Source organism: Dermacentor variabilis, chromosome 6, assembly GCF_050947875.1.
Source record: "Dermacentor variabilis isolate Ectoservices chromosome 6, ASM5094787v1, whole genome shotgun sequence".
NCBI classification, from domain to species: domain Eukaryota; kingdom Metazoa; phylum Arthropoda; class Arachnida; order Ixodida; family Ixodidae; genus Dermacentor; species Dermacentor variabilis.
The window spans coordinates 185,997,928-186,015,731 of NC_134573.1; the positions used below are offsets into that span (position 1 = coordinate 185,997,928).

General features: G+C 41.4%; 2 protein-coding genes across 7 annotated transcripts in view; one reads left to right on the forward strand and one right to left on the reverse strand.

Moving 5' to 3' along the window:
• The window catches only part of LOC142585947 (mitochondrial S-adenosylmethionine carrier protein-like), a 57,575-nt gene that overhangs the window by 23,884 nt on the left and 15,887 nt on the right, over nucleotides 1–17,804 (forward strand). The gene's annotated exons all lie outside the window — the stretch shown is intronic.
• LOC142585946 (cytochrome P450 2J4-like) overlaps nucleotides 6,230–17,804 on the reverse strand; it is a 95,113-nt gene continuing 83,538 nt past the window's right edge. The window contains exon 10 of the transcript XR_012829157.1: nucleotides 6,230–9,615. The gene's annotated coding sequence lies outside the window, so the exon portion shown is untranslated. The remainder of the gene's footprint in view (nucleotides 9,616–17,804) is intronic.

Consider the following 17,804-nt stretch of genomic DNA (forward strand, 5'->3'; position numbering starts at 1 on the left):
CAGGCTATTTCAGAAATACTTTGACGCAAAAAGTACTTCAGTGCGTTCAGTAGAAGTGGAGTTATTGGCAATCAAACATGGCCTCCACTGCGCTCCTCTTTCTTCTTCAATGCCTTACACTGTGAAGGCTGCAGCATAGTGGGGTGTGCCCATAATGCTCTGCCTTCTAAACATCACCATGGTGTGCAGCTCAAATTTCATTTTGGATGTTGATGTAGGCACCACGACTTCGGCCTTTGGTCCCTACGACATGCTAAACTTAAGTCAAACACAGTTGCCCTGAGCAACCCGCAGTGCGCTTAGCCAATAGACTTGTGGCAGCAGCTCGCAGCAGCCATGGTATCTACACCATGTAGCCAACCGCAGCTTGATGTCAGCTATCGGCCAATAGCAGCCATCCGAGGGAATGATGAAATAAAGCATACAGAAGAGATTGAGGACAAGGCCTTCTGTTGGAAAGAGATCGTTTGAGAGGAAGGTTATTTTGCGATCTGCTTGCGAGCTCCACGCACTGTGTACAACAGCAAAACTTGGCTGACATGTTCACAGCAGCGTATGCTACCTGCGGACTATGTTATTTCACCAAGCCTAAGGGGTGGTTCAGGGCCCTCTTAAGTAAAATGGCAAACTTTCCCATTCTGACTTACTTTATTCTGTGGACAGTGGTTATTCATGTCTCACTGCATTCCTTTTCATACCATTTACCTGGGACATTGTAGAATTTGACAGGTGGCTGCAGGATCAGAGTGTTTCTGTCACTGTTGTGGCATTTCACCATGCAACAGTATTGGGCACCTCGGATATCCGACCACCAAACCATCATGAAACGACGATGCGAAGAGCAATTTTGATAGCTCACGGCCATTACGAGTGCCTTGCGGTACTGTCAACCTAATACATGGTGGCACTGCTCTCCGCCATGGGAAGGAGTTGCACTGCCGTCTTTCGTGAAACTTGAAGTTCGGAGACCTGTAGACTGGTAGTTGAGGCATTATGCATTGGAAAAAAAGGTGATAACTGCATTTGTATCGCCTGTTGGTATCACACGGAAGAAAATCTAATATATTAGAGGATGAGTAGCATGTATGCATGGTGAAAATGGTGCATGTTTTATGGTTCTTGCTTGAGCATCCTTTTGTGAAGGTATGCTTCAGTTGTAGCTCAGTGTTTGTGTTATTTGTGTTCCCTCTTTGTGCCCTGTTTCTTTCACGTTGGTAAAAAGAATCAAGAATCTTGCAACCAACTAGCCCGTTTAAGAGCACTACTTGAAGAAAGAGTCATGTCTCTGCTTTTCCTCCCCTGGGTTGGTGCCACCCCCCCAGAAACAAAGATGACTTGGACTAGAGTCATCACTGACTAAAGTTTTCTTCTTTTTGAAAGGCAATTGCTCGTATGTGTCTAGAAAATATTACTTTAACTGATACCACATGAAACAGTGCAGGATACTTGCTGCACATGATATTGTGCAAGCTGTTGTGTCTAATGGTGCTCATGGTGCTCCTAATATAGCTGTGGTGCATCTGAAAAGCTTATTACATCTCGGAAAGGCCACTGGACAAAATCTTTGTTCTCTAGAGGAATGCAAGATTATAATGCAAATTGAGGTACTAAGATATCTTAATTTATAAAATGGGATATTGTTTCCGCTTGTCTCGGCCTTGTAAATTATAACTACTGGGTCATTCCATTTCAAGTGTACTAGGTGTTTTTTCGGCCATCTCCAATTCTGCTGAAAAAGATCATACTATTTTGAATCATACTATTGAAGTGATTTCCTTCTGAAAATAAAATTGCTGATGCCGTGAGGGCACTTTTAAAGTTACACACAGAAGGAAAACTATGTTGGGCAGAAAGAATTCTACAAAAATTTTTTGCTTTGACCTATTACTGCGAAATTTTTTTCTATATTCTACAGATGGTACTGTTTCATGAGTATTGCAGTTTATTACATTTTGTTTTAATTTACATTATTTTCAGTCATGAGAAAAAGTCAAAAATTGCCGCATATTTAATATATTATACAGAGAGAACTAATTGTTTCATGAGGAATAATTTCACAGCTTCACAATTTCACTTTCTAGCAGTATTTGTACCGCTATCAGTCATCACCTACCTATATATTTTATTGTACTCCAATTTCACTACACACCTAGACAGGCTGCTTCTGGTATATATTACTGAATTGTAAATTCAAACTCTCTCACACTTTCATGATGAAATTGAGCAGACAAAGTTGGATGACTTATTTTCTTTCTCCTGTATTGATTTAGCTAACGACTATTTTATCTGAACAATTAGTTCAGTTTGTAATAAACATTTCCCACTTCAGGTTTTTAAAACACCAAAGTGTGCCTCATACCTTGGATGACTACAGAAATCCTAAAGATGCTGAAGGGAAAGGATAGGCTATTTCATGCATTCCTAGTTAACCGAGATACAGATGCCTTGAGGATGTTTAAAAAATGTAGAAATTTGGTCATTAAGTTACGACGGCAAGCAGAACAAAATTATTTATTTATTTATTTTTATTTACAGAATACTGCAGGCCCAAAAGAGGGCCCAAGCAGGAGAGGCAAAACTACATAAGAATATATCCAAGCAATGCATACAAATATTAGCATATAACAAGATCATATACCTAGCAACAAAGAGGAGTAATAATTGTAAAAGCAGAAAAATGAAAAGAAAAAGGCACAAACCGTACAAATATTAGCAAATGACAACATCAAGTGCAGGGCAATGAAGCGTAGCAACACAATGATATATAAAGTTGTTTACGCACTTGAAACACAACCAAATTATCAAAAGCATGTCACACACGCAGATACACAGACAAAAAAAAAGAAAAAAGAAAAAAACCCCAACATTTTACGAGGCCGTTACTGCAGCCAACGAGACACAGGATAACCGAACACAAGAAAAGAGATATGTGCAGGTATAAATTTGCAGTACATTAATGCCAGTGATGTTAAAGACATATGTTCTATAAGGTCAGCATTAGATAATTGTGAAAAAGGTAAGTTGTTCCAATCTGTTATGGTGCGTAGAAAGAAAGAATAATTGAAAAGGTTAGTTCGGTTGTTATAAGGTGTTAAAGAGTCAGCATGATGATGCCGTGTTCGACATGCTGTTAGTGGTTCTAAGTAAAGATCTTGGTTTATAGACAAGAGATTATTCTTCAGTGAAAACAGAAATTTTAGTCTTTGTATTCTTCTTCGTATGAAATGTATGAACGCCTCTAACCCTACAGCTAGAATAGAACTGGCAGAACTTTGCAAGTTAATTAACAAGCATAAGATAGCTGACATAAGGAAGTATAATATGGATAGAACTGAGCATGCTCTCAGGAACGGAGGAAGCCTAAAAGCAGTGAAGAAGAAACTAGGAATCTGCAAGAATCATATGTATGCGTTAAGAGACAAAGCCGGCAATATCATTACTAATATGGATAAGATAGTTCAAGTGGCTGAGGAGTCCTATAGAGATTTATACAGCACCAGTGGCACCCACGACGATAATGGAAGAGGGAATAGTCAGAGGGATTTGACATCCCACAAGTAAGGTTGGAAGAAGTAAAGAAAGCCTTCGGAGCTATGCAAATGTAGAAGGCAGATGGGGAGAATCACGTAACAGCAGATATGTTGAAGGATGGTGGGTAGATTGTTCTATAAAAACTGGCCACCCTGTATACGCAATGTCTCATGACCTCGAGCGTACTGGAATCTTGGAAAAACGCCAACACAATCTTAATCCATCAGAAATGGGATGCCAACTTGAAAATTTATAGACCGATCAGCTTACTGTCCGTTGCCTACAAAGTATTTACTAAGATAATCGCAAATAGAATCAGGAACACCTTAGACTTCTGTCAACCAAAGGACCAGGCAGGATTCCGTAAAGGCTACTCAACAGTAGACCATCTATCACTATCTATCACTAATACTATCAATCGGGTGATAGAGAAATGTGCGGAAATAACCAACCGTTATATATAGCTTTCATTGATTACGAGAAAGCGTTTGATTCAGTCGAAACCTCAGCAGTCATGGACGAATTACGCAGTCGGGGTGTAGACGAGCCGTACATAAATTACTGAGAGATATCTATAGCGGCTCCACAGCCACCGTAGTCCTGCATAAAGAAAGCAACAAAATCCCAATAAAGAAAGGAGTCAGGCAGGGAGATACGATCTCTCCAATGCTATTCACAGCGTATTTTACAGGAGGTATTCGGAGACCTGGATTGGGAAGAATTGAGGATAAGAGTTAATGGAGAATACCTTAGTAACTTGCGATTCGTTGATGATATTGCCTTGCTCAGTAACTCAGGGGACCAATTGCAATGCATGCTCACTGACCTGGAGGGGCAAAGCAGAAGGGTGGGTCCAAAAATTAATCTGCAGAAAACTAAAGTAATCTTTAACAGTCTCGGAAGGGAACAGCAGTTTACGGTAGGTAGCGAGGCACTGGAAGTGGTAAGGGAATACATCTACTTAGGGCAGGTAGTGACGGCGGATCCGGATCATGAGACGGAAATAATCAGAAGAATAAGAATGGGCTGGGGTGCGTTTGGCAGGCATTCTCAGATCATGAACAGCAGGTTGCCATTATCCCTCAAGAGAAAAGTGTATAATAGCTGCGTCTTACCAGTACTCACCTACGGGGCAGAAACCTGGAGGCTTACGAAAAGGGTTCTACTTAAATTGAGGACGATACAACGAGCTATGGAAAGAAGAATGATGGGTGTAACATTAAGGGATAAGAAATGAGCAGATTGGGTGAGGGAACAAACGCGAGTTAATGACATCTTAGTTGAAATCAAGAAAAAGAAATGGGCGGGGGGGCATCGGCAGGACACTTAATGAGGAGGGAAGATAACCGATGGTTACTAAGGGTTACAGGCTGGATTCCAAGGGAAGGGAAGCGTAGCAGGGGGCATCAGAAAGTTAGGTGGGTAGATGAGATTAAGAATTTTGCAGGGACGACATGGCCACAATTAGTACAGGACCGGGGTAGTTGGAGAAGTATGGGAGAGGCCTTTGCCCTTCAGTGGGCGTAACCAGGCTGATTATTATTATTATTATTATTATTATTATTATTATTATTATTATTATTATTATTATTATTATTATTATTATTATTATTATTCGTAATTGTAGTCTGAATGTTATGCTGCATCATTAGACTAGAGGGAGAGTCATTTGTACAATATTTAGAATAAAGGAACCTGACAGCTTTATGCTGTAGCAATTCAAGAGCATCAATATTAGTTTTTGTATAGGGATTCCAGACAATGCTGGCGTACTTGAGTTTAGGTTGAATTAGATATGTATAAGCCGTTAGCCTCGTTCTAGGAGGTGTATGTTTTAGCTTATGTCTGAGAAAGCAAAGTTTCCTGAACGAAGAGTTAGGTATGCATGTTAGAGATGTGAGTACTCCAGGCTAAGGTTGTTGGCTATTGTGATTCCCAAGTACTTGTACTCGCTGATTTTTGCAAGCAGTTCAGAACCTAGTTTGTAGACAAACAACAGTTTATTCATTTTCTTTTTGGTGATTGACATGTACACTGTTTTATTGGTATTTAATTCCATGCTCCATTGAAGACACCACGAAAGAATGCTTTGGAGATTAGAGTTTAGTACTAACTGATCTTCATGGCACTTAATTTCATTATAAAGTACACTATCGTTCACAAATAATGTAATTTGAATCGGGGGTTTAATTTCATTTGTAATGTCATTAATGTATATCGGTCACACGAGGTCGCACGAGGAATCGTAAATGTCACTGATGGGCGCATGGACCTGTTGCTAACAAATTTTAGCACAGAGCCACGGCGTCTTCCAAAGGGCACAGCTGTGGCTTATTTTGACGGTGTTGCAGATGTCCGCGGCTGCTGTTCACTACTCGAAGAAGCACCTACACAAGACCCAGCTCCTGTACTTGACGTCAGCGCTGCTTTATCGCCACACGAACGAGAATGGCTTCTTACGCTACTGGCCAAATTCAGCGACTGCTTTGCATCGACGTACAGCGTCGGTTGGACACCACTAACAAAGCACCGAATAATTGCAGAGGATACGGCACGACCAATTCACCAAAATCCTTATCGTGTTGCTCCCAGAGAACGTGAAGCCATTCAACAACAAGTCACAAAAATGCTTAAAGACGACGTGATCCAACCATCAATGAGTCCCTGGGCATCTCCTGTAGTTCTAGTCAAGAAAAAGGACGGCAGCTTGCGTTTCTGTGTGGACTACTGAAAACTAAATCATGTGACAAAGAAGGACGTGTGCCCGCTTCCCCGTATAGACGATTCACTCAACAGGCTTCGACACGCGCGTTACTTCTCTTCAATGGATTTAAAAGCGGATATTGGCAAATCGAGGTAGACCCAAGAGACCGTGAAAAAACTGCTTTTGTGACACCAGATGGCCTATACGAATTTAAGGTCTTGCCTTTCGGCTTGTGCTTAGCCCCTGCTACATTCCAACACCTCATGGACACTGTGCTTTCAGGCCTGCAGCGGAAAACCTGCTTAGTGTACCTCGACGACGTCATTGTGTTCTCTGCAACATTTGGAGAACATCTTGAACGGCTTGAAGCGGTTCTGCAGTCCATCCGGTCCACCGGCCTTACCCTGAAACCGGAGAAGTGCCACTTTGGCTTTGCGGAACTGCAGTTTCTTGGTCACATTATCAGCCACGCAGGTGTCCGCCCAGGTGCCGAAAAAATTGCTGCCGTCGCACAGTTTCCCGTACCATCCAATAAAAAGGCTGTCAGGCGCTTCCTCGGCCTCTGTGCGTATTACCGGCGGTTTATTGCAGACTTCGCTCATATTGCGTCGCTGTTAACTCGCCTGATGAGAGACGACGTTGCTTTTATATGGGGCGACGAAGAGCAACGTGCATTCAGTGACTTGCGGGAACGTCTCCAGACACCTTCAGTGCTTGCCCACTTTGATGAGACCGCTCCTACATTGCTTTACACTGATGCAAGCAATGTTGGCTTGGGAGCTGTTCTTGTGCAACAGCAGGAGGGCACAGAAAGAGTACTTGCCTATGCAAGTAGAACACTCTCATGCACAGAGGCTAATTACTCCACGACTGAGAAAGAATGCCTCGCCGTAGTAAGGGCGGTTATGAAATTTCGCCCATATTTATATAGCCGCCATTTCACAGTTATAAGCGAACATCATTCACTGTGCTCGTTGACAAACCTTAAAGATCCTTCGGGACGACTGGTGCGTTGGAGCCTACGGTTGCAAGAGTTTGACATGACTGTCAAGTACAAGTAGGGGAAACAACATACGGATGCTGACTGCCTGTGTCGATCGCCAATAAAGTCGTCTTCTCCGCCCGAAGAAGACTCAGCATTTCTTTTTCTTTGTGTTCTGGACACATCCACCATCGCGCAACAAGCGAATAAAATTTGGCAGTGTATGCTGGAAGTACTGACGCTTAGCATGCCCCAACTTTTGGTTTAAATTATTGTGATTTCTTGGATTGTGTCATGTGAACCACATTGCCGTCTTAAGCGCTTAACTCTTCTTTTAAGGTGTAAGATTTCTCTTGTTATCCAGGGAGTAACTTTAAATGTTCGTTTAGTTGTGCTCGGAATAAAATTGTTGAGGCAGTGATTAACAATTTTTTTTTAAATGTGTCCCAAAGTACAGTAATGTCATGCCCTCGGAAATTGTCAAGGCATATTTCAAGGTAATCTAGAACCCTTTTATCATTGGGCTCGAGAGAAGTTTTTAATAGTAATTGTCTTGTTTTTACTGACTTGACACGAGTTCAACGAGCATGTGAAATACAGGAGTTCATGGTCAGAAATGCCAGTTTCAACGGAGACAGAAAAATTTTCAATAGATCGACATACAAAAACAAGATCAAGGACCGTTGCCGACGTGCCATGAACGCGTGTCAAATGTTTGACAACCTGTTGCAAGTTATGACAAAGCATAATATTGCGTAGGAAGTTCACGTGCAAGTTAGACTCAGTGAAGGAAGGTACATTCTCCAAATCAATGTGTGGGAGAATAAAATTGCCTATAAGCAGCACATTATCACTTGTAAACGATGCAATATGTTTACAAACATCAACAAGAAATTGTGCAGAGGAGTCAGGGGCTCAATAAATGGCAAACAATAAAAATATTTTACCCCAGCAAGAAAGTTTCAATGTAACAGCTTCTAGGTTACTGGTTTTACATAAAAGAACAACAGTTATATTTTTGTTTACCAAACTTGCTACCGCACCGCCCCTCGATGACCTATCACGATGATAATAGGCCTGGTCAGACAGAGGAAAAAGAACTGTGGTCATCAATAGTGTCATGCAGGTACGTTTCAGTTAACACAACTACACGGGGATTGTAACTCAAGATAACTGGTTCAAGTTTCTCAGTTTTGTTGACAATGCTGCGAGCATTAATGTTTCGAACCCGTAATTCTTTGACTGCAACCATAGTGCGTCAGTCATTTTCTGGAGCACCTTGATTACCACGAATTTGCGTTCTCTAGTTTTTTCGTTCATCCCAAACGAACTTATTATCCACTCGCAGTCTGTCATTAATTAAGCTGACTTTCCCTGCTCCTTCTCGGCTTTTGCGCTCTTCCATAAAAGTCTTCGCTTACTCAGAGTACTTCGCAAATAGTCATTCTGGACCGATATACTGGTGCCCTTTAAATTGTAGACATTCTTCAACACAAGTTAGTTTTCATTAAAATCCTGGAAATAAATTATGACCAGTCTTTGTTTGCCCGGCCTTCCAAGGTGATGAATTCTACCAATGGATTTACATTGACTGTCAAGCTTTGCAGCAAAAATTTCGTCAAGAACTTTATTCTTTAGGACTGATTCTGTCTCATCCGGACCTTCAGGAATACTGAAGACCACCACGTTTGAGCGTCTACTCCTATCTTCTAGGTCAGTGAATTTTGCTTCGAAAGATTTTGCTGTTCGTTCAAGGTCGTCGACACGCAAAGCTTTCTTTTTCCATCTCAGCAAACCTGGTTCCAAGATCAGCCACAAGTTTTTCCATGCTAGTCTGCTGTTTCCTAAGTGCTGTTACATCTGTTACCAGTTCATTTTAACCTGCCAATAGTTCTTTGAGCATGTATTCAATAGAAGAGTTACTGTTGCCAGAGGGGCAGAGATTTAAATCAATATCTCTGCACAGTATGTGCAAGCACACACAACACACATCTTTGCCAATAGAGATGCACTGTTGGGGACACTGCAAGACCACAAGACCACGATAATCACTTATAATTGTGCTATAGTAATCACTAACCAGCATGAAGCAGAAGAATGGCTTATAAATCCTCATGCTTGTTGATAGTCCGCCGTGTTCACTGAAATTGTGCAGCTGGGGTCGATGCTTTTTAAGGCACTGAGCCGACGTCATTTGACAACCAGGTAGCTCCTCTGATAGAGTATCTTGAGACAGAGAAGGGGCGGCATCACGAAGGCTGTGATGCAGCACCAGGGGCAGCGGTGAAGCAGTTGTGATCCAGGGGCACACCTGACAGCTTGACAGATACGGCTTGTGCAGTCTCACGCTGGCTGTATGTAGTTGCTGAATTGTTGCGGCCAGACCAATATTGCACACCTGCATGAAGCAGAAGAATGGCTTATAAATCCACATGCCTGTTGATGGTCCGCATTGCCCACTCTGTTATACCATGTTCAAGGGGGTCACAGATATCAAACAAATATGGGATAAGTTACACTCATCATATCTCCAGGTAGAGTAATAAATAGTTTAGAAGAACTTGCTGACAATGAAGTTATTAAAGGCAAGAAGTTAGCCGACAAATTCAATGAATAGTTTGCATCTGTAACTGAGAGCTCACATCAAGATAGCGCCTTTGATTACTTACCCGTGCCACTCAAGGAATCAATGTTTATTTGCACAACTGATGAAAACGAAGTATTAAGAGGATTTAAAAACTTTAAGATGAGTATTTATAATCTTTCCTTAAAAACTGGCACTTTCCCACATCATATGAAGAATGCTAAGGTGATGGTAATATACAAAAGTGGTGATAAAAATATTCTCTGTAATTATCAGCCCATTTCAATCGTTGCCCTATGTTCCAAAGGACTTGGAAAAATTATTCATCTTGTACTGTCAGAATTTTTTGACATTCTTTCATAAGATAATTGCAATATAGATTTAGATCAGGTTTTTCAACAGAAAGTGTTCTACTGTTTCAAAAAGAATTGATCCTTAAAAATATCAGAGCAAAAAAATTCACACTGACCGTATTTTTAGATATGTCCAATGCCTTTGATAAGATTATCCATGAAACACTAATAGGAAAGCTGCTGTGTCATTGAGTTTGTGGTGTTGCCCTCAAGCTCATTCAAAACTACTTAGCAAACAGATGTCAATGTGTATAGATAGGTAGAGCTCTATCTTCTATACAACCTGCTAAATTCAGAGTTCCCCAAGGCAGCATATTGGGACCGGTTTTGTTTACTATATTTATTAATGACATTGTAAATATTGACCCTTCAGCCCAATATGTAATCTATGCTAGTGGTACAAGCCTTTTCTTTTCCGGAACGAATGTACATCGCCTCATGAATTTAGCTAGCGTAGCATTAGAAAAATATGCATCTGGACACTTAGAAATTCTTTACTAATTAACTGTTCCAAAACTAAAGATTTTTCTCTCTACACCCCTGCTTTATTTGCCCACCCATTCTTATAACCTCATGTTAAATAATAAAATTGAATTTTCTTCTAAGCAAAATCTTTAGGTGTTATTTTTCATGAATACATGAAATGGGGGACCACTATAAGTAATTTTTACAAAACAAAGTTTTGCAAGGTCTTGGGTGCACTTAGAAAATGTCAGCGTGTATTGCCAGTTCCTCAAAAGCTTTTGATATTTAAGGCACTCTTCTCATCTCATCTGCACTGTTATAAATTAATTTAGGGTAACTGAACAAAGCAATCCATAAATAATCTTATCCTACAAAAAAAAGGCCCCATGTTCTGTTGCAAACCTACCATTCAATGCACACACTTCTGAACTATTTGTTAAATACAATGTAATTAAATTAAACATGCTATATCAATACACTTTATTACTTTCCTCTAGAACTGATACTGTAAAAAATTGCGGTTATACACACAGTGTGGCTAACTTGCAACTAAGTCCTTCTTTGCTCCTAAATCGATGCTCGGAACAACGGTATGTGCCACGGCTGCACACAAACTATGGCTTTCAAGCTTCTAAGTTATTACTTGCTGAAGACATTAAATAATTTCAAAATTTCTTGTGAAAATGTTTGTACACTAACACTTCTATTTTAAGCATGCCTTGTTAAATATGTTAAATATGTTTTTAGTCAAATTCATTTTTTGTAAAATAGTTTTCTGTGTGTATCATGTGTATTCTCATTTGACACTGATGTTGAAATATATTTTTCTTTTACTGCCATGCTACCATAGTGAAACGGTGATGTAGGGCTAGTCAAGCTGTTTAATGCAGCTTTTTTACTCGTCCCAACCACTTATCTAAAACTTCATGTATGTGGTAAATTAAATAAATTCAAATGAACTCAAACATGGGCCTATGTGTGTATACTAGATACCGTATTTACTCGATTCTAATGCTACCTCGATTGTAACGAGACCCCGTTTTCCTCGACCAAAAAAAAATAAATTGAAAAAACACTCTCGATTGTAACTCACACGTGTTTGCCTTGACCTAAAAAAAAAAAGAAATTCCTTTACAGCACCACGCAACTCATTCTTTCACACAGAAATACAACTTTCTCTCATTTGAAAAAACAAGGATTTACTCCCAATGCACTGAAGTTGCAATAAATAAGAAAAGTTGCAGTTTCACCCAAAGAGTGAAGCATCGATTACGATAGCAAATTAGTAGACAGCTATACGAAAAGTAAGGATAGTAGTTTTATTGGCCATATAAACTTTTAAACATTTACTTACTAGCTAAATTAACAAGCATGGCGTCACGCTCGCACAAGTAAACATGAACATGTCTCACTCAATGACTGTGAAAACTCTTTATCAAAACGCTGAAGCAAGGAAGTGCAATAGCAGAAGTGAGGGAATTGACCTTTTTGCGAGGGAATTTACCTTTGTGCACCCTTTCGCTTCAACACAAACTAAGCGACGAGAACACAGCGCAGTGTGCCTAGATACGTATACTCTTGTCTCTGTCGCAGATCGCTTTCAAGATAGGGGCCGCACAGCCGCGCCGTACGCAGCCGCCGTTGTAGAGCGCCTCTCCTATTTGCGCCAGTCCTGTACGCAAGTTTCGGGAACTCTGAACACCCGTGATGCAGCCTGATTTCTGTCCGTCTCCGCACACGTGATCGCTTTCCTTTTAATTGCGGCATCGTGATGATGAATAGAGCTAACGCATAAAATGGGAAGACGGATGTAGCACTAACCTAAACCAAAGGAAGCATTGCCTAAGCACATGTACTGCTGCACATGGAGGAAGCTACGGCAGCTAGGCTCGAAGCGTGTATGAGGCGGCCATTTTGAATTGCCGATGGCAATATGAGCAAAACATGAACAAGGTGAATGCAGGAGCCAAGGTTTTGACAAGTGGACTTGTCTTCTTCAAGGCGACGTACGCTTTCCTCGCCACAGTATATATAGATGGGAATCTTCTAAAGTGGAGAGGGTGTGAGGCGGTAGGGTGCGGAAACGAGGGAAGGTGTGTTAGCGTGTTGAATTGCAAGTAAAGGAACGCTGTGCACAAGGTCAAAGCCGGGCCTCCCCCCCCCCCCCCCCCCCAGTCTGTCAACACACACGTGTTAGCCGGCGTGTGAAGGGCGTCTGACACGCCGGCTAAACAAAAAAAAAAAAAAGGGGGGGGGGGGGGGGTTATGCCAAGAAATCAAACTAAGTGTTGTTGCCTATAGCTTGGAAGTTTAGCATAGCGAATAGATTCTAAAGCTCCCTTTGAAACGTTTATGCCTATTGGTTGCAATGTCTTGAACTTATGGATAAGGTATGATTCTCTGTATTTTCTTTCTCGTTCAGAACGGAAATTTGACTGTAAGATGTAGAGTTTAAGTTCATCAAAGTTTTGACCTGGTTGGTTGAAATGCTTGGCAACTGCTTTGGGAAGCTTTTTAGCTGTGTCCGCGCGATGTCTGTTTAATCTGACGTTCATTGATGGTCCTGTTTCACCAATATATTGTTTCTTGCAGAAGGAACATTCAAGCATATAAATCACATCCGAACTTGTACAAGTGAAGCTAGATTTGACTTCATGTGTATAACTATTTGCAGTGCTTTTAATTTTAATGTCACTTTGAAGGTGCTTGCAGGTTTTGCACCTAGGACGACAACATGCTTTTATTACAGGGGAATGCTGTTGGCTGACTTTTGCGTGCACTAACATGTCTTTAAAGTTCCTGTTTCGGTGATAGGTAACCCTAGGTACATCCGGGAACGCTTTTCGCAGACGCTCGTTACTTGATAATATTGGGTGGTATTTTCTTAGGATGTTGTTTATGCTTGGGAGTGCATTAGAATATTTTGTTATAAAGGCCGGCGGTCTGTCAGATTCTAGTGTGGGCTGTCTCTTCACCAATTCCGACTGTCTCCAATCTTGACACGACATCATAAGCTCTATCGAGAGCAACTTGGGGATAGTTCCTTTCTGCTAGCATTGTTTTAAGGTCATTTAGGTGGTGGATATAATCGTGGTCTTCGCTGAAGATTCTTCTTATACGTTTCGCTTGTCCAACAAAAATTCCTTGCTTGCAATGTCGCGGGTGATGACTGTTGTAGTCTAAATATTGCTGGCTATCTGTAGGCTTCCGGTAAAGTGTCGTTCTCAGCTTTCCGTTTTCTATGTAGACCGTCATGTCCAGGAAGTTGATCTGACTAGGAGAGTGGTGAGCAGTAAATTTAATACTCAGGTGAAAGCGATTGAAATGGCTAATTAAGTTGGTTAAGGCGCTCGTGCCATGTTCCCATATTATAATTATGTCGTCAATGTAACGAAGATAGGTGTGGGGCTGTCCAGCTGTCCCATGAAAATGTTCACATACGTGGGAGCGAATGGCATACCCATGCTAGTGCCGAAAATTTGCAGGTAGTGTATAGAATCGAATTCAAAATAGTTGAGCGTGAGAACTAACCTAAGGAGAGATAAGTAAACTTCAGGAGCGTGTGCTTGGGGATTGATTGCGAGGGATCTAGAAACGGCTTCAATTCCTTCGCTCATGGGAATGTTGGTGTAAAGGGCAGAAACATCCAAAGTGACTTGAATAGTGCGGTCGGAAAAGATTTGGTTGGTGTTGATGCCGTTGATAATTCGAAGGAAGTGCGGCATGTCTTGAACAAAAAAGGGAGGGTGGTGGGTATGTTTGACAGGTAGTGATTTAAGAATTTAGATATCGACTCAGTAGGTGTGTTGTTATTAGACACGATAGGTCGACCTGGGATTTCTGCTGTAAATATTTCTTCGACCGGAACTTTATGTATTTCAGGAAGAAGATAAAAATGGCCTGCTGTTTTGTTCTTGGGCATCATGAAGTGATATTCAGATTGCGTGATCAGTTCCCTGGACAGGAGCTCCGATATTATGTTTATTACAATATTGCTGTAATCTGAAGTTGGGTTAGAGTCGAATTTTCTATAATGGGTGTAGTTGCTCAGTTGTTTAGAGGCCTCATTCTTGTACTTTTCTATAGGCCAGATTACGATACTGCCGCCTTTGTCTGCTGGTTTTATTACAATATCATTCCATTTCGCAAGTTCTTTAAAGATTTGGTGTTGAGCGGGGGTCAAATTTTTTGCGTTTCCGGCAATGCCGCGTTGACTCTAGAATTTCCTTTGATATCAGTTTTATGTATAAATCGAGGTCTGGGCACTGTTCGGTTTCCAGTGTCCACGTGCTAGGTGGTCTAAGAGTCTCTATCTTCTTTTCCAACATCTGGTCTATCGAGAAAGAACTCCTTGATGCGCATGCGTCGTGAAAACTCTGTTATACCTTTGTGGAGTTCGTATTCGTTTACTGCGTTGTTCATTGGACAAAACATTAGACCACGTTTCAGGAGATCAACTTCTTCGGGGCTTAGACTCTGGGATATTTCTGCTGCATTGCTGCAGTGCTCTGGATGCTCGCCTATAGGACTGTCGGTGGAGCTATGTGTTGCAGGGGTTACATTAGTTTCCTTGGGTGGATCTGCAGCTCTAATATCGTTGCGCTGGTATTTATCTAGTAATTTTTCCTCCTTAGTTGGAACGAATTGTTTAAGTTCTCTTCTTTCCGGTTCAGATAACGTTATGCTGTCGAGTTGATCAGAAATTATCATAAGTTGTTCCTTGCAGTGTTCTTCGAGAATGTCAATAAGGGAGAGCGATGCATTTTCTAGGACAGCATTCCACTTTAATAATGGCCTGTAGGGTAAAGAACCGAGGGCGCATCTAACCTTAATTCTGAGACCTTTTGGGATTTTCCTCTGTTTAATGCAGCTAGTGTAAGTTTTTCGGTGAAATCTGTAATTTGTTTGTTTGGCGATGAGTTTGCGGGATTGGAGGAAAGGGCGAGATTTGTTGCGTGTGCTATCCCTAGTGCGTGGCAGTCATTTCTGTTTGGTTCGGGCAGACCTCTGGGACGAAAAATCTTCAGGTGGTGTCTTTTTACGCTTAATTTTCTTGTCAAGGCCTGCACCGATGTCTGTATGTTTATCTGTCTATGTATCGGTTTGCTTATTAGTGTATGTAGCTGTTTGCGTGAAGGCTTCGCGGGTGGTTGTGGGCTTCCGTATGCGCGGATGTTGTAAAGGTGGTGTTGGTTCCGTGTCCACCGTCTGTGTAGATGCTTCTTGGGTTCTAGCTTCGGTGGAACGTGCATGCGAGCTGGTGTTGAAAATTTCAAGCATGTGTTTCTGTGTTGAAGCTAACTGGGACGCAGGATTTATTGGTGTTGTAGGTTGCGTCGATTTAAAAGAGTTCCTGAGCCTGTACTTGATGTTGTTAGCCATTACCTTGATGCCAAAAAATTGGGGTGTAGTCCGTCCCGGGTGAGCAGAATGTCGGGGTCCTGGTGTATTTCAGCGTGGTGGATGACATCGACATTTTCGTGTTGGTTTCCAATGTCAAGAAGAAAATCATTGAGCTTACGTGTCCCTAGTGCGTGAGCTAGGAGTGTCGCTGATTGTTGAATAAGTGGCCTGTGTTTGTTTGTGATCCTGTGAAGTACTGTTGTCAGGGTGATTTCTGCGTTTGTTCTGTTGGTGTGCAAATTGTTTATGAGCGTTTTCATGGCCTCAACTGTGTTGTCACCAGTGTCGTAGTTAAGGTCATTAGTCCCGCAGTGAATGACGAAATGTGTGATGCGCTGTGGTGCTGCAGCAACGAGAAAGAAAATACAGAGAATCATACCTTATCCATAAGTTCAAGACACTGCAACCAATAGGCATAAACGTTTCAAAGGGAGCTTTAGAATCTATTCACTATGCTAAACTTCAAGCTATAGGCAACAACACTTAGTTTGATTTCTTGGCCTATCCCCCCCCCCCTTTTTTTTTCAGCCAGCGTGTCAGACGCCCTTGACACGCCAGCTAACACGTGTGCATTGACAGACCGGGGTTGGGGGGGGGGGGGGCTGGTGTGGCCCCGGCTTTGACCTTGTGCACAGCGTTTCTTTACTTTCAATTCAACACGCTAACACACCTTCCCTCGTTTCCGCACCCTACCGCCTCACACCCTCTCCACTTTAGAAGATCCCCACCTATATATACTGTGGCGAGGAAAGCGCACATTGCCTTGAAGACAAGTTCACTTGTCGAAACCTTGGCTCCTGCATTCACCTTGTTCACATTTTGCTCATTGTCTTAAATTTCCATCTCCCGCATTCCCCATCTTTTCGATGGCAATATGGTAACACAGATATAGGGTCGTACTCAATTGTAACGTGCACGCAATTTTTGGACCTGTTTTATAAAAAAAAAAAATCACATTATATTCGAGTAAATACGGTAGTAAAAATACTCTGATAAGAAATGAAACCTTAACCTTCCTTTAATACCATGACAAAAATGGAAAGAATAACATCTGACCAAATTTGTGGCTCTGTTTTCACAATGTAGCAGTCAAAGTAAAAATATTACGTGATCAGCATTGTATAGCATGCTTTGCTGCCAATTTATTTAGAAAGTTCCAAAAGAGTAAATTTTGCTTCAAGCCAGAAAAAATATTTAAACTGCACAATGACCAGGTTGTGCAGTGCATCTTCGTTTGCATTCACTGCATAACACATTGGTCATCATTCTAGTCCGGCTTGTTTCATGCGTTCCTTTCCTTTCTTTTTGAAGACGTCTTCTTTGGTGACTTCAAATTGATTTGAGATTTGTGGGGTCTGGGTTTCTGGCCACTTTCGTCTCATAAATTAGATGATTTGAGGCATTCTAGTGCACATGGGACAAGAAACAAGCATCAAAATGAAGCTTGGAATGAAAAAGACACACAGTGTTAGCATAGAGCTATGTACTAAGAAGTTATTATGTTTATTTAGTACATTTACTCTTTTTCGCTCCAAGCTTCAATTTCACACCTGTTTCTTTGTCCTGCATGCACTAGAAATCCTCAGATCGTCTAATTTACACAACGAATCCAGACCCCATGAACCTCAAATCAATCTGAAGTCACCAAAGAAAACCTTGTCTTCAAAAAGAAAGAAAATGAACACATGAAACGAGCCGGGCTAAAACGATGGCTGACGCATGTAGTGAAGGCGAAACAAAGAGGTGCCCTCTGCAACCTTACGATTCTGCAGTTCAAGAAAT